General features: G+C 38.9%; 1 long non-coding RNA gene across 1 annotated transcript; it reads right to left on the bottom strand.

Annotated features, from left to right (window-relative positions):
• Nucleotides 1-13,162: 13,162 nt before the first annotated feature.
• On the bottom strand, nucleotides 13,163-19,144 carry LOC109143257. Its single transcript, XR_002043302.2, has 3 exons — nucleotides 19,049-19,144; nucleotides 17,564-17,660; nucleotides 13,163-13,246 (listed from the first exon to the last, which is right to left on the bottom strand). It is a non-coding gene; the product is annotated as an uncharacterized LOC109143257 (long non-coding RNA).
• Between the last annotated feature and the right edge of the window lie 7,455 nt (nucleotides 19,145-26,599).

Genomic DNA, 26,599 nt, shown 5'->3' with positions numbered 1-26,599 from the left:
GCGCTGCCAGCGCCGAGGCGGGAGGGCGGCCCCACGTGCGCCGGCTGCGCCAATCGGGGCCTCCCGCGGGCCGCCCACCGCCCCCGCCGCCACCGTCCCGGGCCGCCCGTGAACCGGCGGCGCGGAGCGGCGGGGCGGGCGGGATGCTGGGGAGAAGCGGTGGCAGCGCGGGCAGGAAGCTGGCTTGGGACGCAGGAGGAAATAAACGCGTTGGAACGGAGTTTGGGATCGCTGAAGGGAGGGAAGAAGGGAACCCCAAACGCTGCTGCTCGGGGGGCTGCGTGCCGCTTCCGCGCCCGCGGGGCCGCCGTGGAGCCGGGCTGGCGGCAGCGCCGCTCCGCGAGAGCGCTCCGCAGGAGAGGCGTGCGCCCGCCGCGGCCGGGAGCCTCCCGCGGGCCGGGTTCCGCCGCGGCCGGAGTCCCGCCGGAGCCGCTGGGGAGGGCGGAGGCGCCCGGCGCCTGGATTAAGAGTTTAGACGGGCAAAGATCCAAAATTAACGTATAAAGCGCCCTTTTAGCTCTCTGACGAGTTTTGCGGCGCTAAACGTGCTGGGAACAGAAACACGTTCACACCTTGTCACAGAAAGCCCGCGGGGCGGGAGTCGGGTTTGGCTCTTCCCAGCGGCCCGCGGGTAACGCAGAGCCAAAGCACGGAGCGCCCGGGATCGGTCAGGTGTGCGATGGCTGCTCAGGCCCCCAGCGAGGTTCCTGAAAGGCATTGTCTCCTGCTAAAGCTTCAGGCTTCACACAAATAACAGAGGGCTGTTACTCGACACTCGGAGGATAAGGCTGGAAACAAATTATGCTATTGTACTTTCTACACTGGGTGTCAGTAAGATCTCCAGATCCTGCGCCACAGTGCTGTGTGTTCACTGTAGCAATGCTGGGAATGTAATGCTTGGAAACAATAAGCCGGTTAGTTAGAAAATAAACATAACATAGAAAAATATTTTTGTACTTTCTCTTACAATGTTTAATTTATAACACTGAGTTTTTGTATGATTGTCAACGTGAATTGTAGTTGGTACAATTTCCATTAGTTAATAGAAATGTAAGTTGATTGTTTGCTCAGGGGGTGTGTATTTCGATCCTGTCATTTAATTTAATGGTAGTTGATGTTACATTGTGGCATTGTTCACTACAGCCTCAGTTTTCAGACCATTATACTCAGTTGTATTGCTGTTCCTTTAGATCTCTTCTAGAAATGGTGTGAAATCCATTCAATGACTCACATTAATTTCAATAAATTTTGCATGGATATCATGGAAATAAGCCAATCTACTTTTGTTGTAGGCAACAGCCTCCTACAAATACCTTCCCATCTTATATATAAAAAGTTCAACCCCCAGTGGTCCCTATATATTAAAACCAATTTTTCAAAATATAGATTGCTTTTTTTCTGTGAGTATGATTGCCATTAGAGTTCAGTGTCTCCAGCATCTGTGGACTTGAGGCCAGATACACAGCCATGAACAGAAAACAGGGAGAACAGGCCACAGTTAGGAAAGGCAAAGTTGGAAACAAGGTTATTTTCTTCTTTTTCTGATGAATCTGAGCATTGAGATCTTCAAAGTGTTCATCAGGACCTTTTTTAGAAAGATAAACTTCGGAACATCCAGATATGTGATCCATTTTTATCTACTATCTAAATACTAAGTCATTTAAAATGTTATTTTCTAATTTTTCTGCAGCTATACAGACTAGTAACACTGAAGTTACGATGGTTATTTAATTGCCTGGTTACAGAAACCAAGAAGAGAAAAGCTGAATATGCATTCACGAACACTAATAATGACACTTTTCAGCCCTTCTGTCACCCCTTTTTCCTTCTCTTTTTAGTGTATTTTGGTGAGCTTTGGGTTTTGGGATTTTTTTTGTTTGGTTGGGTTTTTTTGGTTTTGGTTTTTTCCTGCTTTGTTTTTTGGGGTTTCTTTTCCTCTCGTAGGTTCTTGCAGGCAATATGTTTTTGATAAGAGTAGAAATTGAAGTCTAGCTTTATTTTTGCAGCTACTCAAACTTTTCAAATTTGTTTCCTTTTTGCTTCCATTGTCTTTTGAACTGATAGTATTTAATTTGGGTTACTGGATTGTTGCTGCTAGAAATGCTAAATTGTATTGATGGTCTTGAGTTTATATTTAAGCGTATAGCCTGTCATTTCCAGTGACATGTACTGTTCTTGTAAAACGTCTTCTTCAATGTCCTTGGGCTTGTCAGGCTGAGTGGCATGCTTGTGCTCAGCCATTGCTCTCCTCCTACGGCTGGATAAATTTATTAGTTAGACAGATATAGCACACAAAAACTGTCCAGCAGATTTCAGCCTTCATGCCAAACAGGTCTAGGAAAGCAAGTGGGTTTACACATGGAAGTAGCTGTAAACAACACCAAAAAAAGTGTCAGCCAACCATGTAAAATTATTTGAGTGCCTAAGGGGTCCAGTTAGATGAAAAAATTTGAAAGGTTAATGCCCACTGCAGTATGCCAGACTTCTTCACAGAGCTTACCATCTTCATAGTAGAACAGGACGTGCTTCTATCTCTCCTACCCCAATTCATAGTCTATTATCTCAGTACAAACAAACCTTACCTCTAACCTAAACATTCCTTGCAGCAATCTCTGGCCAGGAGGCAGATCTTAAACTGAGGAAGTGATAGTGTTTTGAATAATTTTAAGTAATTGTACCAAAGCACATCTTTGAGAGCCATAGTGTTTGTAGGAGTGAGATCTGAGAAACAAACTCTGAGCTTTCCAGTATGTCCTGTAGTCCTGTGGGATCAGGAGAGAGGTCCAGATTCAGAAAGGTTCACTTTTCATCAATTCCACCAGAATAGAGATAAAATACATATATCGGTGGTTATCTGGGTGTAAGATTCATCTGAGTATTCAAAAGCAAAACTTAGCCTTTGGTCCAAGAACACGAGGCCATTGAAATGGTTTGTGTGCAAGATACTTAAAATTACATTTAGATAATAAACTGCTTCTGAGAAATGACCTCAGAATTAAGACTAAAGAAATGTTTTGTAGGCCTGGAGAGCAGAAGACTGACTCTTACAGTTATGCAGTTGAAGCACCAGAATGTCACTGATAAGCAGCTTGATAAGGGACTAAAAAGCAGGATATCTACACTTTCTCACAGCACTAACAATGCAGGGCACCTGAAGTCTTATATAGAAAATAATTTTTAAACTTATTATTTAAAGATATGTAGCATAAACGAAATGTGCAAGGCTGCTAATGACAAGTGCTGGCATTCATGCTTAGTGCATAGCTGAAGTCATTAAGCAATTTAAGTGCTTTACAGTTGCAAGACAGAGAAAATGAATTGTAAGAAAGTGTGTGATACAATTTACTGATGAACTATATAGAGAGCAGAGCTGTGTCCTGGACTTTGGGATTTCTCAAGCTCCAGTGCTATGAGAGCTAGAACTGTGTTCTGAGTTGCCTGCATATGCTGCCCCCCTAGCTAATTGTTCTAGCCCTCAGATCATAAAACCCCTCATGGCAAATCCACCAAGTCTGTGGCTAAAAGTAAAGAGAGTCAGGGACTGGGTGAGTGGCAGGAGCAGTCTCTAGAGCAGCCAGTGTTCCTGGTGCCTAGCAGGAAAGCAGCCAGTCTTGAAGAATCAAGAGGTGGGCTCTGTGAAGAGCTGATGGCAGGGGGAGTAAAACCTTATGCAGCATAGGTAAAAGCAGAAACTACTCATCTGGGACAAATGTATGTATACTGCAGAATTACAGCACATCCCTAATGTGTCATCTGAAGGACCACAACTGGTTTTGCTTCAGAATGAAATAAGTTGTATTGTTTTTTCTAATGATGAAAGAATGCATTCATATGAACAAAGGTAAGTGGACAGATTTGCTTCTGTATTTTTGTAAAAGGTACAAATAAAATTTTAACATAAAAGGATACTTCCCATGATCCTTGCTGAGTCATATTTTCTTGTAGAAGTCCTCATTATTAGCAAGTGTTGCTTAACAAAAAGAAATTTAGGACAACCTGATCCATAGAATTAATACAATTTACTACTGTTTGCAGAAAAAGCATTATGTACCGATGCACTGCAAAATTGATGTTTATACTAGTAGATACAGACCTTTTGGTGATAGTAAGGTCATTTGACGAATTGCTTTTAGCTCTTTCTTACCCATGGAGGGAGCATTCAGGAATTCTGCATTTCTTTCAGCAGCAGAATGTATTGGCAGGTAGCAAAGGAGGCATTCCCTCTCTCTTATCTTCGAGACTGTTCCTTTCCACATAATAAAAACATCTCCACCTTCAAATACCTTCCTGAAAGTATTCCTTTTATGCAGTTGAAAGAACAGCCAAAAGGATTGAGCATAGGAAGCAAGACAGGCTGAGCAAAAAACCGTGTCAGGATATGGGATGTTCCACAGCAGGATCTATGGGACATGTAAAGGAAAGCAGTTTCATTGTGGACCTCTCATGGCACCATAAAACAAGAGCAGGAAGTTTCAATACTCCAATATGTCAATAAAAGAGCAGTATGTGGAGGATGCTGTTCTACATTCAAAAGATGGTTTTATCCTTCTTTAAGACAGAAAAAATGAGACAAGAAAAAAAAATTCACCATTTTTGTGTTCACTCTTTCTTCACTGATATCTTCTGATGTTTATTCAGTTCCTGTTTACACTAAAAGCAATATCTCTAACTGCAAACTCAGATCTCCTCTAAGCCTACCAATTGAAAATTAAAATGTTTAGTTAAGTATGAGTGCTGTCCAAAATAAATAGCCCTTAATTCAAATCTAATTAAGATAACGTCAAGATATACAGAGACATAGATAGATATGTGTGTATCTAAATGTGGAAAATCCAAATCCCTAATTACTGGGATACATTAAAACTGTCCTAGTTCCTGCAATGAAGGTACTGGGTCTTGTTTGTCAGAACATGCACAGACCAGTTTAAAAATACCTATGTGAAAATGAGATGAATAATTATCTTCATTGACCAGTGGTATGTCAGAAAACTTCCAGGCACAGCAAGGCAGAAGAGGGTGAAGCGGCACAAGTGAACCTCAGATATCCTGGAAATGTTTGTGATATTTTCCTAAATTTCTTTTAGAAGATGCACTTTTCTGAAAAGACACACAGTGTGTTAGGCAGCAGTCGGAGCTTTTATGGGGTTTGATTAGTCCATGCTTATAGGACTGGAAAGACCCTGTCATTTTATCAGATCTGGTTGGCTTAGTCACTAATTACAGGTTTCTTTTGACCAGTAGATAAAATCTGTGCATAATGTTTATGATTATCAGGGGAGTGAAATCACATGTTGTCTGGCCTAGCACAGTATATGACCTGACCACAGAAATTCTAGTGTGATTTGTAATATGGTATGGGGAATGCAACATAAAATTATATGTCATTTGCACAGCATGCCTTTCTATTTATCATCACTTAATGGTTAGTATCATAGCCATGTGAACAGTGCTGTTAAATATGGGTCTGAGTATGACATCCAAGGAGTTTAGGAAGGTTAGAAATACACTTTCATGACAGTTAATTTAAATTTTTTTTCATTTTACTATTTGCTTTGGAGTCAAGAGTACTTAGAAAGTTTACAGCAATTATTTGAAAAAACACCCTTCATGATAAAGGGGAGAAAAAGCAAACAGCACTGCATAATTTACAGTGATGCCTGTACAAAGCACTCATGTAATGTTTTTTTGGCTCCCTAGTATTCTTTCCTAAATCATGTCCCAGACTTGATAATACAAATGAAAGAAACAAGTTTATTTTTCTATTCAACTTGCAGCTGTGAATAGTAAAAAAGAGAAAAATCTGTTTTCTTTGGGAAAGTTTTGTTCTTCCTGAAAACCATTAAGCTTAATTTTTATTATTTCAGTGATTATGGACTCTAATTTTGTTTAATGTGTAAACCATTATGTATTAACCAAGGGAGAGGTTGCTCAGGGGAGCAGTGGAGTAGCCATCACTAGAATGGGCAAATCTCTCTTTTAAGTGAGCCCTGCTTTGAGTTTGGGCAAAATTACCTCCAAAAGTCTCAAGCTAATAAAATTTTCCTGTCATCACATGACTGAGTTAGATTCAAGTGTCCACCTGAAGAACTGGGAGTAGGATCTGTCTGAGGCCAGCACAGACATTCAAAAAATTGAGAAGGTTTTGTCCTGAGGGAGCACTGGGGGAGACATGAGGAGATGAACCTGGACTGTGGTAAATTCTGCAAAGCTATCCTCTATCATCATGGTGGTCAGCTGTCTGGTGAGACTGAGAAAGTTTCTTATATTTCTTGTAACCTCCCACATAAAATTCTTCAAGGAACTTTTCAAACTGTGTATTGCTGAATCTTCAAAGTAGGAGTAAGGAGTAAGAAAAATTGCAAGGACTTGCTTAATTGTAAAAAATAAAATGAAACCTCTGCTTATAAAAACTCATCATAAGCAGAACACAATGATAAGGCATGCTTTTGAATTACACACTGAACTATAAAAATTTTCATGCACCAACATTGCTGCTTATTTTTTTTTTTTAATAAGAATCATCAAATTAAAGCATAAAAAAATCAGCAAATCCATATCTGCAGAGAAGCTGATTCAGCATCGGTCACTGGAAGAACATAAATCTTTGAGAAGCTTTGAGATCTTGCCAGGCCTTCTTCTCTGGAACTCAGATTTGTTGTTCTAATGAGTTTGTTTACTGCAACCAGTCTGAAAAAGACACAAGAAGGCAGATACATAAACTTGTTCCAGAAATAACTGTGCACCACTGCTCCTTGAATTGTGTTTACAATTTTTTTCATACAGATTTATAACATTAAAATAGATTTCCTGTGGGGCTTTAGGTTTGTTTTTCTACAACTGACCATCTGCCTGCCTTTGGTGAGGACATATCAATTTGAAAATAGTTTCAAAGTTCTCTGTATCATAGACTTAATATGTGAAGTAGTGTTAAATTCAGGGCTAGATTCTGCTCGTGGTAAAATCAGCCACAGGCTCTGTTAAGGCATTTAACAATAAAAGATGATCAGTGTTTGCTAATGCCAGAGGTTATACTGAAATTACATTAGACATAATTTGTATGGACAGTGTTATATATTAAATCCACCAAATTGGCCTTTGCGTGTTAAGTGCCCTGATTTTGCATGATAAGATGTTATATGTCCTAGTTTTGTATTTTGCATATTAAGTGCTTTAATTGCCAAATTAGCCTTTACATACTTAAAATGCCCATCAAACTAGTTAAAGATATAAAGTCAATTCTCAGAACCATGTAATCACACAGTTCTTAGTTAAAAATCCCTGTTGATAAAATATTCCCAAGTTGGATCCCTTCCTTGAGCCTCAAACTTCCAAATGTCTTGTTTCCTGCACATACCCAAGTTATCCAGGTTAATTAGTATGTTTTAAAAAGATTCTTAAAGTGTTCATGGTTCAGTTTTAAAAGTTCCTTAAAATGACTGTTGATTGTTCTGTTTTAAAAGTTCCTTGAGGTGTTTGTGGTGCAGTTCAATGGTTTTGTTAGTTGTCCTTAAGCTGTACAAGCTCCTAAGCCCAGCTCCAGGAGCAGACTGTCCGACTGTCGAGGGCTATTTTTAGTCTCTGTCCGTTAACCTGCAGCTCAGCTCCGTGGCAACATGACTGTCAATGAGCACATTTTCCCGCCTTCCAGGCTCCCTGGACAAGAAGCTATCCCATTGGCTGGATCCAATGACTTCACTTCAAGGCTCCACCAATCGCACCAGACCATGGGGGCTGGATTGTGGGCGGGCTGGGGCGGAGCATGGACATGATAAAAGGCTGGAGCAGAGGTGTGGGGGGCATTTGCCTCGGGTTAGCTGGTGGGGGGGCTCGATGCTGGTGAGTGAGGCCCCTGTCTCCCAGAGAGACCATTTTAATTCTCTAACTTTGGACCAGCCAAAGTTAACCCAGCATTGCAGGCTTCCTGCACTGGGGCCTTGTGCCAGTTAGGCCTAAAGGTTCCTAATTGCTCCGGACCCAGGTTTTAGGATTTTATTTGTGGATTTTCCTGGACTGGATTATTTTAACTTTTTTTTTTTTTTTAATTATTCTTATAATAAAACAGATGTTAATTTTTAATTAACATCAAGACTGGTCTCATTCTTGACAACTCTTTTGGGGTCTTGTCCGGGAGGCCATATTTTTGCCCTAAAATCCAGGAATTTTGGTGAATTTTCGAGTTTTTAATTTTTTTTTTCTATTTTCCTTCCTTGGATTTACTGGACAACCTTGGACCACTGCAGCTGAGAGGAAACACCCCACTACAGGAACCTGGTGAGGCCTAAACCCTTCCTAAGGGGTATTTAGTTAGGGAGTTGCTCTTTTTAAAGGGTTTAAAGTTTTAGAGGGACTCCCAGTATTAGGCCCTTTTGTGTGTGAGTGAATGTGGGGTTGGCCATCCCCTGTGTGAGTGAGGAAGCGAGTGACAGGGTCATCTCTTTGGTGCACACCACAAGGAATCACTCCTTAAGGGGTACAGGAGGACGATTGAGGGTGGTGGGGTGGCACTTTTAGGGGAAGTTACCTCTTTAGGAGTGCACATGACTCCAATATGTTTTACAGTTCCATATCCCTAGTCCTTCTCGGGTCTAGAACTGAGAAGGACACCCCACTCTAATCTCTTTTTCTCTCATGTCCTTTCGGTGGGCAGGGCCACCATTTTAAATTTCTTTTCTTGGTGGGCAGGGCCACCATTTCAAGTTTCCTTCTTTTTGGTGAGCAGGGCCACCATTTTAAGTTCCCTTGAGCAGAGAGGCTGCCACTACTGACATTACTGCCAGATTCAAATTATTTAAATAGTTATTTTATAAACCTTTAGTACTTAAACAGATTTAAAGATTTAATTAGTCACGTGTGATTGTATTTTAGTTGGACTGTTGTATAGCATATTAGCCAGTTCTTTTATTTGTGGCTTTTGACCAAATTATTTTGTGGTTTTTCACAGTAATTCTTGTTATCTGTCTTAATCCAAAGGTACTGCTGTGGTATTCATTGTCTTTATCCTAATCGTAATAATTTTTTAATTGTAAATTATAGATATTTATAATTTTGAATTTTCCCATGGGTTTGCCATATTATCTTATCTTTGTATTAGAATTAGTTATTCTATTGACAAGTTCATTTTCTTTACCATTAGAGTCTATATTATAAAATATTATTTAATTTTTACTTTTCCCACGGACCTACCACTTTCTTAATTTTGCGGTGGGTTGTTATTTCTAATTACTAAAAAGTTTGGATTTGTTGTTTTTTACATTACACAGATTGTTTTTTATCATATTAGTTTTGGTTGATTTAATTAAGGGGGTTTTGCACCAGCTATTTGTTTGTCCTAAACTAACCGAATGGGGCAGTCAAATAGCAAGAGGAACAACCCTTCTAAGAAATACAGAATTTTTCCTGACAGCCCACTAGGGCAGATGTTAATTGAATGGGAGACAAATAATTTAACTAAAGAAAAAGATCAATATCAAATGATTCAGTACTGTGTATTTAAATGGCCAAAACGTAAGATCAGGCATGATGGCCTTAAATGGCCAAAACATGGGTCCTCAGAAGCATGGCTCTGCAGGGCGCTTTATTCCTGTGTGCACTACAGAGCCTCAAAAGATTCTAATGAATTAGAGTATGCAAAAATTTGGTTAAGATATTGGGAAAAACCAGAAACAGAACAAACTAAACCAAACCAAATTCAAGAAGAATCAAACAAGGTGCTACCAATTTTAGAAAAACCAAACGAGAAACCTAAAAAGAAATTAAATCAAGCAAAATTGGATCCCTTATACCACCTTCCTCCAGCAACTCCTCCAAGGGAGAGAGTCCAAATTGAATGTAAAAGAGTTTTTCCTCCACTGAACCAATCAGCTGAAGGGGATTGTGAAAGTGAAAATGAAATGGAGATAAACCGGGAAGTGTCTGTTACCTCTAACTCTCAAAAGAAAATAATTGAACGTGAAGTTCTTTCTAGCCAGAAAGGCCCAGCCTTCTGCACTAGAAAGAAGTCCATTAAAGCACCGGAATGTCCCACCTGCCCTAGCGCACCCCAAGATTCCCAAATTTTATTCCTCAGAGAGGTACCTATGGGAGGTGCTCAGGGAGGAATTGGTTACGTCATTGTACCTCTGGCATCGTCAGAAGTACGAGAGTTTAAAAAGGAAATGAAAAATTTGTTAACTGACCCGGTGGGTCTTGCAGAACAGTTTGACCAATTCCTCGGCCCTAACATTTATACTTGGAGGGAAATGCAATCTATCCTCCAAGCTCTGTTCACTGTTGAGGAACGGAAAATGATTAGAGCCGCAGGAGTAAACATATGGGACAGAGAAAACAATACAAACCAAGGTCCAATTGGTGAACACAAATTACCCATAACTGATCCTAATTGGAACCGAAATTCAGAAGAGGGAAGGAGGCACATGACCGATTACCGGAATTTAATTGTTAAAGGAATCAAAGAGGCTGTTCCCCGTGTTAACAACGTGAAAAAGGCTTTTTGCGGGGAACAGGAAAAAGATGAGTCCCCTACCGCTTGGATTACTCGGTTGAGGAATAACATTCAATTATATTCTGAAATTGATTTAGAAAGTGAAGGTGGAAAAACTATGTTAAAAGTCCACTTTGTTTTGCACTCCTGGCCTGACATTAGAAGAAAATTAGAAAAATTGGAGAAGTGGCCAGAGAGAGGACTGGATGAGTTGTTGGAGGAAGCACAAAAAGTATATGTGAGGAGAGATGAGAAAAGAATGAAAACTAAAGCCAAAGTTATGTTATCTATGGGAAACAACCCTTTCTTTAACGCTTCTCTCCAAAAGAAAACCTCTAAGGGATCCCCACACCAATCTACTTCTGAGACCTCAGGACCCAGAAAAATCATATGCACATACTGCAATAAAGAGGGCCATGGCCATTGGTGTTGTTTTAAAAGAGTAAGAGATCAAGAGGCTTTCCAAATGGAGGGCCAGGTATTGAATAACTGAAGATGTCAGGGGCTCTACCACCTGGGGAAACAGAAATATCTACAAGAGCCCTTGATAAAATTAAAAGTTGGTCCCCAGGAACAGACAATGGAGTTTTTAGTTGACACAGGCGCCGAAAGGACCTGTGTCACTGGATAACCCAAAGGATGTGCAGTATCTACAAGCGCTTTAAACTCCTATGGAACCAAAGGAGAAACCTTGGAGGTTCCCCTAATAAAGGATGTGACAATTACTAGTTATGGATGCACCCATACAGGTGATATTCTGTATTTACCTCAAGCAGGTACCAACCTATTAGTCTGGGACTTCCAAGTACCACTTAAAATTGGAGTGGTGTACCTCAAGGAGGTCAAATGAAAACTAAACTGTTTGTTTTATCTTTGACAGACGAAAAAGAAATCAATCCAATAGTTTGGGCAAGGCCTAAAAACAGAGGTAAAATGAATATCACACTGCTTACCATGCAACTGCTTCGTGACACCAAGCCAATCCGAGTACCACAGTACCCACTGTCTAAATACAAAAGACAGGGACTAAAACCTGTCATTGTGGACCTCATAGAGGATGGGATCCTCGAGACCAGCAAGTCGCCCTACAACACCCCAGTTTTGGCTGTCCAGAAACCAGACAAGACCTGCGTGAGATCAATAAGAGTTCAAACCAGGTATCCTTTGGTACAAAACCCTTGCACCCTTCCAGGCTGAGTACCGCCAGAGCATACCTGGTTCTCTGTTACTGATCTCAAGGATGCATTCTGGTTATGTTCTCTAGATTGTCATTACAGAGATATCTTCGCTTTTACATGGGAGGATCCGGACACTGGAACGAGGCAGCAGCTGCGCTGGACTCGATTTCCTCAAGGTTACACTGAGGCACCAACACTCTTCGGTCAAGCGCTAGAGGACCTGTTAAGCTCCTTCTCTCCACCTACAGGGACATAGGTAACGCAATATGTGGACGACCTGCTACTCTCCGGAGAACAGGAGTCCACAGTCAGATTGGGCACTACTCAATTATTAAATTTTCTGGGAAAGAATGGCTTGAGAGTTTCAAAACAGAAATTACAGTTCGTTCAACAGGAGGTGAGATATTTAGGACATGTACTTGGCCGAGGCACTAGAAAGCTGAGTGCTGAAAGAATTGAAGGGATCCTAAATGTATCACTTCCAACTACAAAAAAGGAAGTCAGACAATTATTAGGCTTATTTGGGTATAGCAGACTGTGGATCAACCAGTATACCCAGTCTGCTAAATTCTAATATGAAAAATTAACCAGGGGCAAACCTATCAATTGGACAGAATCAGACAATGAAAAACTCCAAAATCTTAAAGATAAATTGATAAAAGCACCAGTCTTAAGCCTACCTTCCCTCGGAAAGCCATTTGACCTGTTTGTCAATGTGGAGAAAGGAATCGCCTATGGCGTCTTGACCCAAGACTGGGGTGGAGTCAGAAAGCCAGTTGCTTTCCTCTTGAAGTTGTTAGACCCAGTGTCAAGAGGATGGCCAGTCTGCATCCAGTCTATTGCTGCAGCAGCCACCCTGGTTTCGGAGGGCCAAAAACTCACCTTCGGGGGTAAGTTGACTGTTGATATGCCACACTTGATAAGGACTACCTTGAATCAGAGAGCTTCCGAGTGGCTAACAGATCCAAGGATGGCGAAATACGTAACTATATTAATGCACACTGATTACCTGAGCTTGGTTACTTGCTCAATCCAGAATCCAGCTCATTTTCTTTACGGAACCCCCTCTGAAAATGTTCTTGAACACAGTTGCATTGATATAGTTGACCTACAAACAAAAATTTGGGAAGATCTAGTGGACTGCCCCCTTGATCAAGGAGAAGTCCTTTTTATTGATGGGTCATCCCAAGTTGTAGATGGGAAGTGATGCTCTGGCTATTCTGTTGTAGATGGCTTCAAAGAAAGTTTTAGAAAAAGGGAAGTTACCATCTACTTGGTCAGCTCAGGTGTGCGAATTATACGCCCTCGAAAAAGCCCTCCGCAGACTAGCCAGAAGCATCAGAACCATCTACATGACTTGAGGTATAACTATGGGGTAGTCCACACATTTGGCAAAATTTGGACAGAGCAAGGGTTCCTCAACACCAAAGGAAAAGACATCCTCCATAAAGAGCTAATTTTAAGGATTTTGGAAGCACTTAAACAACCTCAGGTGGTTTCAGTAGTACGCATCCCAGGACATCAAACAGGGAACACTAGAGAAGCAAGGGGGGAAATACTTTTGCAGACATCGCAGCTAAAGAAGTGGCTGTAGAAACAACAGAAAAGGTAATGGAGGTGAAAACACTTCCCAGTGACATCAACAGCACTTTAATAAACGACACTTTACCCACGCTGATTTTTAATGATCAAGAAAAACACAATTTTAATTGGAGGTAAAGAAGATTCCCAGGGCCAGTGGCATCTGCCAGATGGCCGACAAATATTAAAAAAAATCTGGCTAGAGAAATCCTATGGAATATTCATCAAAATCACCACTGGGGTTCAAAAGCTCTAGCAGACCACTTTCTTAGAACTTTTGGATATATTGGAGTTTACGAATTGGCTAATCAAATTACAAGGAGCTGCATAATTTGTCAAAAGATAAATAGAAAAGTTACGAAAAAGATTACAAGTGGGGGAATTGAATTGGCCACTAGACCTTTTCAAATTGATTTTACTGAAATGCCCCCCCCCCGTCCAAAGGTGGAAATACTTATTAGTGATTGTTGATCACCGTACTCACTGGGTTGAAGCCATACCAACCATAAACGCTACTGCTCAAACAGTGAGCAAGGTGATCCTTGGACAAATTATCCCTCGTTATGGGATAGTCCACCGAATTGATTCGGACTGAGGTACACACTTTACCTCCCAAATTCTACCAACAATTGGTGCAGCAGTTAGGCATTAATTGGAGACTGTATGCTCTGTGGCATCCACAAAGTTCTGGGAGAGCGGAACGAATGAATCAAACCCTCAAAAACACTTCAACGAAATTAATGATCGAGACAAAGTGGTTGTGGATAAAGTGTCTCCCACTTGCTCTCGTACAGATCCCAACTCAACCTAGGTCTGACTTAAACTGTTCCTCTTAGGAAATGTTGAACGGGTTACCGTACTTAGCCACCCAATACAACCTAGGTCTGACTTAAACTGTTCCTCTCATGAAATGTTGCACGGGTTACCATACTTAGCCACCCAATATGAAGCTGATGTGAAGGAGTGTGGAAATGTAAATGTTCAACAATATGTGCAATTGATTGCAGGAAATTTAAAGCAGCTGAGAGAGAAGGGACTTATACCACAGACACTACCACTGGACTTTAATTTACATCACATCAACCTAAGAGACTGGGTATTGATAAAATCGTGGAAAGAAAAGTCACTGACACCAGCTTGGGAAGGTCGTTTCCAAGTCCAGCTAACTACTGAGACAGCTGTGCATACTTTGGAAAAAGGGTGGACACACATCCAGTGTGTCAAAGGACCGGTAACACCACCAACTGAAGAAGAGTCACTAGAGTAAAGCTCCAATGGAACTGTTGATCTCACTTCTTATACTAACTCCCAGTTTCCCTTTTAAGACATTCAAATCAATTACTACCTTTTCCCCAGTTATAAAGTGTTAAGAGTGTTGTTCCAAATATTGTTGTTGTTCTAAAGTTGTTATATCATAAAAATTGTTTCCTCAATTTCCACATTAGAGTGCTCCAGTTGGAGGTAGTATTCATCCCTAATAACAGCTTAATCTGACTCTAAATTTCAGGGCAAAACCATTCAAATTCATAACAAGGCCAACTCCAAAAATGAAGAGATTCTTGATGTCTGATTATCTGAAGAGTCCATCTAAAGGGATAAAACCCAGAAGAAGGACCAGAGGAGCAGGGATGGTACCACCCAGAGACAGAAAGACCTGGGGGGATAACAACTCTCCTCAAGGTAATGTTGTCAAACAAGAACAAATGCACCCTGTTCTATACTGTAACCCTCTGGATCCTGTGGTTTCCCTTTGCCCAGGCTGACATCAGATGTAACAAATGTTCCAAAACAGTATATCAGACAGAAGGAAACTCATACCAAATTAAACACTTTGTCTGTGCACATACTTGTGTGAACCCAGCTTGTTACAACATAACTACTCTAAGTACCTGCACGGAAAAAGGACATAAATACTGGATTGGAAGAAATCTTGGCAATTCGGTTCATAAACAAAAGGGAGAATGCCCCTCCCAAGAAGATTGGCTCTGTTTTAACTATATAACAAAAACAGAAGATTTGATCAAAAGAAAACCTTATGATGTGGACCTGATTCAAGAAATAGTAATCAATGAGAAAGAGAAACAAAAAGCAGAAAATCCTTTAGTGTCAGGTAAAAATTTGTTCATTGATCTGGCTGAGAGAATAAGTCAACAATTGAACCTTACAAATTGCTGGGTGTGTGGAGGAACTTTGGAGTTGGAAAGTTGGCCTTGGCAGGGAGTCAGTATTGGACCCCCTGATTTAATCCGACTAAATGACCTCTCTCCTACCACCCGACATGATAATGGAACATGGCAACTAAAGAACATTGTTATTGGAGAGGAATGCATATGGAGAAAAGGGAACAGGTTTACAAAAGAAGTTGGAGAAACAATTTGTAAAAGGTATTTAGTAATTGATGGGCAAAGGCACTGGTGGATACCTCAAGAACCAGAAGTTTTCTGGTCAACAGAGAAAATTAAAAACAAAAATTGTATTTTAAATCCAACAGAACAATTCTATCAATGCTGGGACCATGGAAATCCTTACTCAGTCTTGCCACAGATATCTAAATATTGGACTTCTGCTTCTAGCATCCAGCCTCACTTTTGGGAAGCACCTGAAGATCTGTACTGGATCTGCAGTAACAAAGCCTATTCCAAACTACCACCTCGCTGGCGAGGAAGCTGTACCCTCGGAGCTATCCAACATAATTTTTTCCTTTTACCAGAGGATGTTGGAAACCATCTAGGAATTGCACTTTATGATGAACTGACTAGAGCTAAAAGACAAAAAGGTTTTAATTGTCATTGGGTTTTCCCTTCTTGGTTTAATTTTTCTTCACTGTTTAATTCCTTGTTTTATTTGTTTAGTAACTGCTGTTGTTCAAAGTATGCCCCTTACACAGGATCTCCAAGGACAATGACTTCCTTCAGCCTCCACCCAAAAGATTGTGCATGTCAACCAGCCGAAGAAAACTAGAAAGAAGCAAAAGCTAGCCCAGCAGATGTGGGACCATTTTAAGGAACTCAATGCCATTCCTGAAGAGTTACCCACCTTCACTTAAATGCAAAGACCAAACAGCCTGTGCAAAAGAGAAAAAGGGGGGACTTGTTATATATTAAATCCACCAAATTGGCCTTTGCGTGTTAAGTGCCCTGATTTTGCATGATAAGGTGTTAAATGTCCTAATTTTGTATTTTGCATATTCAGTGTTTTAATTGCCAAATTAGCCTTTACATACTTAAAATGCCCATCAAACTAGTTAAAGATACAAAGTCAATTCTCAGAACCATGTAATCACACAGTTCTTAATTAAAAATCCCTGTTGATAAAATATTCCCAAGTTGGATCCCTTCCTTGAGCCTCAAACTTCCAAATGTCTTGTTTCCTGCACATACCCAAGTTATCCAGGTTAATTAGAATGTTTTTTAAAAAGATTCTTAAAGTGTTTATGGTTCAGTTTTAAAAGTTCCTTAAAATGACTGTTGATTGTTCTGTTTTAAAAGTTCCTTGAAGTGTTTGTGGTGTAGTTCAATGCTTTTGTTAGTTGTCCTTAAGTTGTACAAGTTCCTAAGCCCAGCTCCAGGAGCAGACTTTCCAAGAGCTCTGGGGGGGCATTTGCCTCGGGTTAGCTGTGGGTGAAGCCCAATGCTGGTGAGTGAGGCCCCTGTCTCCCAGAGAGACCATTTTAATTCTCTAACTTTGGACCAGCCAAAGTTAACCCAGCATTGCAGGCTTCCTGCACTGGGGCCTTGTGCCGGTTAGGCCTAAAGGTTCCTAATCGCTCCGGACCCAGGTTTTAGGATTTTATTTGTGGATTTTCCTGGACTGGATTATTTCAACTTTTAATTTTTTAATTATTCTTATAATAAAACATGTTAATTTTTAATTAACATCGAGTGGTCTCTTTCTTGACAGACAGGTTGCTTAGATAGGGATTTATGACAGTAGGAGAATGTCAGGGTTTTTTAGAATAGTAAGGATTACTATGTAGAAATCCACATACAATCTAAAAACGGTAAGATAACATTGCCCAATTATTGACAGTAAATTAAATCTTGTCTTCAGAGGCAGAAAGAGTCAAATCAGAGGTCTTAAAAAGACCTTAAAAGAAAGGTCTTAAATAAGCTACTAAATTTTTTTTTGATGTTTAATGTATCTATTTCCTACATATGCAAATGTTTCTGTGGAGATACTGTTTAAGATTGTCACGTTTCTGAAATAATCACAGGTCTCAAAGATTTAATACAAGTGCCCTGAGACTTTCTGCAACAGAGGTGAAACAGCCATTTGCAGTAAGGTGTAAGCAGTGCAAAGCATGCATGTACTCTCCGTGTCCCACCAACACTGGGAGGGCAACAGGGTTCATAATCCTTGCTTCAGAGTGAAGAGCCTTGGAGCTCAGTCAGCTTCAGCACTGTATACATCTCCAACTTTCACTGCATAGAAAAAAGGAAAGTAGCAAGCATGCATTCTTAATAACTTTTGAGTTTTATTTTGTATTTAAGATAATTTTCAGCCTGTACATAGCGTAGTACTCAACCTCTTTAACCATTTAAAAAAATCAGGTGAAATGGCTTTGTGTACTCTGGCAATGAATTAACTGCCCAATGGATAGTTTTGCACTCATAATTAGCTGATTAATGGCACCATTTCCTCAGGGGACAAATAAAACCATGTTTGTCAAAATAGGCAGCTGTGTGCATGTGTGCAGACACACACGTATACATACACTTAAAGGTAAAGCAATAGATGTTCAGTTTGTTTATTTCTTTCAAAGATGGAATCTGATCAATACTGTGGTTTTGACCCTAAATCACTTACCAAATAGTACAATTGATAGCACCATCAGGTTTCTTTAGATACTAAAAATGCTGATTCAATAGCTGTAGCCAATATACAGAGACATAATCAATTTGGGGAGGGAGAAGTTACTGTATTGGCAATACTGCATTTGAAGGATTTGAGCACATGTAATGGGTAGGTACTTCAGAAATTTATAGTCTTGAGGATTTAAAAAAAAAAAACTTTTCCGTAGTATTAGAAAATCAGTTTCATTGCACGCCTATATATGGCCAGTAATGTTAACTTCCCAAGAAGGATTATAAACTCTCCAAGTACTTGAAATTTGCTCTTCTGGATACTCAGATAATTTTAAAGTGTGGTTTATTCTGAAAAGCTTTCATTCTCTGTATAATAGTAACAATAATCAGACTAACTTCTTTTATGTCATTATTGATGTTCATTGTAAACATTTCTTAGCATAAGTTAGGAAGGACCTCTTCGCACTTTAAACTTTGTCTTGATTAGGCTTAATGTTTAACATTTCTAAAAATGACCTTTTTTTTAAAAATGGATTTTAAATTGTTTCTCTTCCCTAACTTTCACTTTCTGCAAACTAAGAGAGGAAAAGAAATAGTGAAGTATTCTCTGTCTATAAAAGAAACAGATAACTTAATATGGAAACAACCAACCTCTTAAATAAATTCAGTTCTCAAAGCACATTGACTAATGTTATCAGAAATGTTTCCCCTGAAGTATTTACACTAGTGATATACAAAATATTAGAATTGTCTTTTGTTTGTTAACAAATTCTGTTGTTAATTAACAGAAATAATGATGAATACAGTTAATGGATAAAATCTAGAATTTGTTTCCTACAAAACAATCCCTCCCACCACCCCAAACACCAAGATCTAGTAGCATATCTCTTAACTTGTAGCTAACACTTCATGTCGTTATGTATTCTGCTTTTGAGTCATGCTATAGTACAGGATAATTGAGAAAAGAAAATCTGTGTAGAAAATAACGATTGAGAAAAACTTACTGTACATAGAATTCATTTCTTTTCCATTGCTAGGCCATTTTGTTGTCATCTGACATAGTGTCACCATGTGTTTTGTTTCACTACCATGCTATTTTTAACCAGCGTATCTCTGGCAAACAGGATAAATTCTCTCTTTTATGGGCACTTGAGTGTCTAAATAAGTGGTTCTAAAATCAGCTTTCTTTGCCACCATCCTGTCTAAGTGAAAAAAGTGTTGGATATTTGTTGTATTTGTTTGCTTTTGTACCCAAAGGTAAACTTTTTTTTTTTTTTTTAAGGTGAAAGAAAAAGAAATTAAATATCCATGTTGTGCAACTTCTGCCTCCTGAGGCTTGATTCCTTTTAAAGGAAAGTGAAGAAAGTAGTCAGGCCAAAAATTCCTAAAATGAAAAGGACAGTTGAGGAAGAGAAAATCATGAAATGATACACTCTTGTTAACATCCAGGCACTGTTTTTTAAAGTTAGTGTTCTGTGAACGAGAATGTTACTGCAATGTTACAAGCTAACTTGTGTTTTTCCATTGAATATCAGTGTTGATAATCAGGATGTGCTGGCCTTACTTTGAAATGTGCACTTTGACTTTGCTCTGTTCTTATAGCTGCTTAATTTCAATGGAGTTACTTCTTGTTTCATCTTGCAATCTCAAACTTTTTTTTTTAATCCATTTTCCTTTCATAAAAGCAAATACTTTGTGTACCAGTAGAAAACTATTTCCACAACTGGTTTCAGTTGTGGTTTTTCATATCTATATATGGGATTTTAAAACCCCCAACACTCTTCTACTACAAAAGACATTTTTTCTTTTGAGCTGCAATCTTTTATTTGGATGTGTTTAATATTCTTCTGTGCAACAGTGCAGTACCAGTACTTAAAATGGTAAAGCCTTCTCCCTAAGATAACAGAGTATACTGCAGCAATACATGGAATGATGTGCCGATAACTACACTGTGTCCTGTAAGAGGTTAAGGCAGTTTAAATGAAATAAATTGAAAACTTCATGGATTTTTCTATAGTTTTCAGAACACATTTGGCTTCAAAATACTGATCTGTGATTTTGTTCTCAGGTGTTAATACTGAGAACTCTGAGTCAGGGAGCTTTAGAAGTGTTTAACATAACAAAAAACCCCTAAATTAAACTAGGGAGAAACTTCTGGGAGAGAAAGGATTCAGTCAGTACCTAGGGCCGTACATTCATGTTCATTTAAAAGGAATCCCTATGCCCTCAGATCACTAAGTAGTGCAGATTTGAATAGGAGTGAATATGAGTGCAGAAAAACTCATACTCTGACATTTACATCTGCACACTCTGTGGGCATGTGGAAGCCATCCCAGATTGCCTGGTGTTTTTCCTCTGCTTATCTGCATGGCACATTGAGGAGGCTTTTGGCAGCTGGCTCCTAGGCTCTCCTGTTTCTTAGCTCAGCCCTGCAAAAATAGCCCCTGATAAAGAAACACATCACTATCAGGACACCATTACCTTTCTGCCAAGTAATTTTCAGTGTACTCTTTAGAAGCCTTTCTGGTCTGCAACCTGAGAGCAGCTGGGCTTTGGGAAAGGAGCTGTGCAGCCACGGAACAGCTCCCAGCTCTCGAAAAACTGCGGAGTGGTAGGCAGGGACCAGAGCTGGCAGTGCAGCTGATGCATCTGACTGCCAGATGTCTCTCATAAACATCCAGACGCCAACACCAAGTAGTGTCTGGAGCCTGGGGACAGTACTGACTGAGCGCTGTAATGTGGCCATCAGTGAAGGGACAGCTTCCAGATGAAAGAGGTGATGCCCATGCACATAAATCTCTGCTGAGTTCTCCCTTCAGCTGATGAGTTAGACAGCTGACATTTCTGGCAATCAAAAAGCCTACTGTTGACTATCATCTGACAAAGTAATTCAGGAGGTGGCATTCACCAGTTCAAAAGCTCTTGCCCATCATCTTTGTGAGTGACGGATATAGAAGGGATCATCTCTGTGCTTTCTCACCCCAGTTGTATCTGGGTTACGGACATGATGCTGCCTGTCATGTCTGTTCTTTTTAATTCTCAGTTCTTCACCAATCAGCACCCAGAAGAAGAGGAATCACTCAAAACCTAACAATTTACTCAGACTATAACTGGTCTAACCCAGATGTTCTGTGTTTTTCATAGATCTCCCAAGCTCTCATGAAGGAATTCTTTTGAAGAGCTAGTTATCCTGACAGTCCAAAGCAAAGCAACATTAAAATCAGTCAATATTTGGCTTTTTATTTTCAAGATGTTAGTTGAGTCAGTAAATTTTTCTATGACTCTATAATAAAAGTTTTATTTAATATTTACTCAGATTTCATTATGAGTAAAGAGATTTTCAATACATAAGGATTGGTTTAAAAAATCCAAGATGTCCTACAGCTCTGAGACTGTAATTAGATTTTTCAAAAAATGCAACTGATAACTAACTGTTGAAAATTCAAAGCAAACTGAACAAAGAGTCTGTATTGAATTGACCTATTAGCTATTAAGTATTTGAACAAGTATGTTCCCTTAAGTTAAAATGATTGAAACCTTTTACATAAATGGTACAGATAATGATGTCAGTGCTTTTGGATAATCACTAGAAGAAATAAGAAAAAAACCAAAACCAACTTACTGAGTTTTATGTAATTTTTATTTACAGAACTTTACAAACAGGATATAGCAACAAAACACCATATATGTATTTCCTTAAAAATATAGTGTCACCTTGTAGTGTGCACAAAATATTTAAAATAGACAGAGTGAAGAGTGGGAAGATTTCAAGGTAGGTAGTTATTTTTAGGTGAAAACCCCACAGAAGAAACACATAGTATTGAAAAACACTGAAAACTACTCCCAAAAATATATTTTTAGCAATATCATTTCAAGGGGAAACAATTTAAAATGCAAACAAAGAAGTCATGTTTTTAACAGTTGGGAATTGAGATTTTGTGTTACAACAAGTTGTCTAGGAATAAAAATTGTATATATACAATATTATTATGTAGTGGGATTTTTAATTAAAAAAATATCAAAATCATATTTAAAATTATGCTTCTGCTTCTTAAGATGCCACATTGCCGGCATTTGTTTCTCATATGAGGGATAATTAATTCCATTAGAACTTAATTTTGCTGACTGGGCTGAAAAAAAACCACTTCCTGACATTTCATCATATATGAAAACTCTTTCTCAAATATTTAAAATATGGTTTGTTTAATGTGCATACAAGAGTATTAAACCTGTGTTTTGCTTTTTTTCAGAAATACAGAAATCTGCAAATAAGATGCAATTGCCTTAAAAACACAGGGTCTGTAATAAAGAGTGTACACTCTCCTGATCAAATGGAGGATGGGACAGGAACTCAGAGTGGGAAACAAATCTAACAATAGAATCTTTTACACGATACTGAAATCACAAAACAGATAATGAAGAGCACTTTGAATCAGAAGTGTATTTTTAAAACATCTTCATAGACTATTGTGTCTGACACAAAAGTAATTTCATTACGTGGTCATACTTTGAAAATGTTTCTTGTGTTGCCTTAGATGATGATAGGGGACTATGGGGGTTTATTTTTATTTCCAGAAGAAAGTTTAGATGCTGGTCTTTCAAGTAGCTGAACTCCACAGCAGAGATTCAGGTTTCTGAAGGAGAGAGCATAGCTATGCTAGGTATTCCATTAGGTCAGTAGGAAAGGCTGAGAAATGTGAGCATAGGGAAAGAGGAAAAGAAGTGCCTTCATTTTCTATTCTTGGTCTACGAAAATCTGCTAATACGTTGTCCTAGTGAGAATGGGTAGTGAGCTCTTCACAAGCTCCTTGCTCTCTTGCCATTGTGGAAACTAGCATGGACGTCTGACATCAGTGTCCAAGCGTCTGTACTTGAAACAGAGGTGCTTTTAGCGCTTCAGTTTCTTAGGCCAACTGAGTCATCACATGTATGACTTACTACTTGGGAATGTTTCAGTTGTTACGCATTTTTTCATACTTCTGTCCATGTGAAATCTCTCTCCGTATTCTTTCAGAATATCCACACACACTGTGCTGCTTTTGGAGAAAAATATGGGTGAATTCTTTCCTTGAGGAATTGCTGCCAAATTCGGAGTTGTGTCTTGGCCGGTCTGAAAGTGGGAAAGAGAGAAGAGAGATTTTGAGAAAAACATGAAAAGGCTTGTGGGATTGACAAGAGGACAGAGAAACAACAGCAAGTTCTCTAGAACATGTTCTGGCACCAGCCTAGGCAACATCTTCATCAAACATTAGAGTCCTTGTATGCATTTTTTATCTGCAGTCTGCATACAGCAGATTGCTACTGTGTACAGTTCCAGTTTTGGTGAAAGTTGGAGAGAAAGTATGGAGGTGATCAAGGCATCTGTGGGGACTGCCTAAAAACTTTTTACATCCCAAGTATTTCCGTATAGGAATATGATGGAGGCATTCATATCCTGATGAAAAAAGCCTGTGCATGCCAGTCAGTTACTAGATACCAGAAACATGGGATTTGCTTCAGAAAGGACTGTTTTACATTCAGCTCCTGTATGGCTTTTTTGGTGCTTGTAAGGACATCTGGGACTGAAATGGAAAGAGAGGGGAGGGTCATGAGAAGGCTGTGAGCCTTTGGGGATACTTCTGCGGAAAGCAGGTATTGTTGTCAGATGGATGCTACTAACATTAGGGAGATGGACTAATAAGCACATTTGAGCCTCTGATAGTTTGGTAGAGTAAGACATAACTATGGAAGAAAAAATTACCTCTGATTTCACTGAAACAAATTTCCTCCTAATGCTCCAGACTATGAACTCATGGACATGTTTTTGCAGAAATAATCTAAGCTATCTCTTCACCACGCTCCCAAACTGAGTGTTTGTAGAATGGCACGGGTGGAGAGTCTGTTCATAGCAATTATCTCTGCCTCAGCAATGAGAACCACAATTCCTCACACTCAATCTAAGTGCTATAATTATCTCTCAATACTTGGTGACTAATTTGAAGCCAAGCACTGTTAGAGGCTGCCCAAGTAATATTTTAAATATATTTTTAGAAGACATGTTTTTTTGGTTGGAAACAAAATTAATGAAGCTCTGGTAGTTCTTACTACCTAACTCTAATACACACTCTGGATACAAATGCAGAAGAATTTGATTCCATCTTAAGTCAATAAAAAAAGCTTTATTCTGGCAATATAAGCTGCAATTTCTATTATCAGTAGGGGCACTTTGCATTTCAGTCATACATTAATTTGAAGAATTCAGAAGCATGTTGCTAATTAATCTCTGCCTAGAGCCTCTGTGAGAATAGATAATATGGCTGTTTCCTAAAGAGCTTAGATTAAGGCATAAAGATAGAAAATGGGAAGAGAAATTAGAATTCATTGACTCAATCAGTAAATAACACTTTTTTTTTTGCGTACTTTGCAGTCAGTAAAGGTGTGAAACACTAGCCTGAAAGGTAGTTTTTCTTTCTAAATAAAACTAAAGCAAAAGTAACATCTTGTAACAAAAAATCTGAAGAATTTATGGTGTACAAGACAGCATAGCAGGTCACAAATATCCTTCCACAGTTTCTAAAAGCATCAGTGTAATACTTTCCTGCGGCAGAGGCAAGACCTTTATTTTCCCAGCATATATATATATATATTTTTTTTTTTTTTTTTTCCCCAGATGATGTCTAGGAATCTGATATCCCTCGGTGAATACAAAGGAGCCAGAGTTCTTTCTGAATGCAGGCTGCAGGCATGCAGCCTTTAGCAGTTTACACTCCACTGAGGGCAATTCATGAATCTCATATTCCTTGAGAGCACTTGCTTTTCTCTGACCCAGAAGCAGGCCTTCTGTGGTCAGAAGAAATTTATATCCAGATTTTGAAGCTTTGACAAGAGCCCATTTCAGACTATAGAAATAGCTTTTTACATATCAGCTTTTTCTGGGTGCTTTGACATCATTTGATGGATTCACAGCTTCTGGGGCTGTTCTTTACGTCATCTTGATTCAGTCTCTACTCTTAAGAGTAAAGCACTTTAAGTAAAAATATAAACACAATTTTTTTTCATGTATTAAAAGACGATAGGGGAACATAACTTTGGGAAGATGGTTCCACATATAGCTGTTAAACATATAATTTTTCTTTTAAGCCTCTAGTTTTACTGATCTTCCAGAATCTAAAAGAGAAAGGATCATATAAATACCCTGGTTCTTGCACTCTTCTGCATGCACTCAGCCACTGCAAGGATTGGATAAACATTTGCACTGACCCTATGGAATATTCCTTTTATTTCCATTTTTAGCACTTGTGTGAAAAGTCAAGTGAAACACAAAATAAGAACACTCCCAATAAGAAAATGCAAAACTAATAAATTATTTCAAGAATAATGGTATACAAAACCTGGAAAAAGCATGAAAAATATGAAAAAGATTTACTTTTTAGATTTAATTGTGTAATTCAAAGGTGTGAGGCTAACAGAAAGTTTTCTTTCTTAATATCTTGAAGTAATTCTATAGAAGCACATATTCTTGTGCAGAATTAAGTTGCTTAATCCTTATCGTATTCTGAATCATATTTAATTTTCTTTCAATGAAATTATTATCCATGTCTGGATCATAATTGATATGAAAGACTTTCTGTAAGTTACTTGTAGCTAAACTACTAAAGTACTCTAAAGTACTGGAGTGCTCAACACAGTGACATACAGCTATTTATTTTACCTAGCATTTATTTTACCTCCCTGTGCTCTGGAAGGGCTTACAAGCCAGCTAAAGGCTCTATCATGACACACTGTAATCTGGAAGTATGTATATTTGAGCATATATTTGTGTGTATTATTTATTTATTTATTTATTTATGCATTTATATGTCATCTCCTGCTGCCAGTAGTTTTGCATAGCTGCTTAGCTTGGATTTGCAGAGACAAATCAGATATATCTGCATACTTATTCACACTGATAAAGAAAATTTGGGTCTCAGTCTTATATGTTTCATTATCACATGTTAATTGGTTTTTTCCGTGCTCTTTCCTTACCTTTTACTTTTCAAATATATTGGGGAAATATAGAAATTTAGTGGCTTGTAGTATAAACCTTAGCCTTTAAGCTTTCAAGCTGACTTATTTTCCATTGCCTGCAATATCTGCAAATGTGCAAAATGGCAAGTATGATTCCATATAAATTAGCTGCTGATTTATTTAAGCCTGGTTTATTTCAAATAAGCAGCACAGTCAGACATGACGCAAGCGAGCAAATAAGTATTGACCTGAAGCTAGAGAGCTACCTGGTTAAACACCTGTGAGGCATAGTTTAATACCCATATCTGGAAAATTGCAGCCTCATGCTTGCAAGGTCACAAAGGAACCCATCATATTGAGTAAAATCTTAAGAATTTATGTGAACCAAAGCAAAAAGCATGTTGTTCCATGTGGCCCTTGTAAAGTTATTTGATGCCCTAAAACACATTGGATGACTGAATTTAAAAACAAGCAAGTAAGCTGTGTCTGTGAGATTCATATTTCTATAGCAGAGAAATATTTTATACGTGGAAGTTACAAGAAAAATATGTTCAGATGAAACACCTAAT

The sequence above is a fragment of the Corvus cornix genome, chromosome 5 (genome assembly GCF_000738735.6).
Source record: "Corvus cornix cornix isolate S_Up_H32 chromosome 5, ASM73873v5, whole genome shotgun sequence".
NCBI lineage: Eukaryota > Metazoa > Chordata > Aves > Passeriformes > Corvidae > Corvus > Corvus cornix.
The sequence above is the reverse complement of the archived record's forward strand: the minus strand, read 5'-3'. Positions and strand labels throughout refer to the sequence as shown.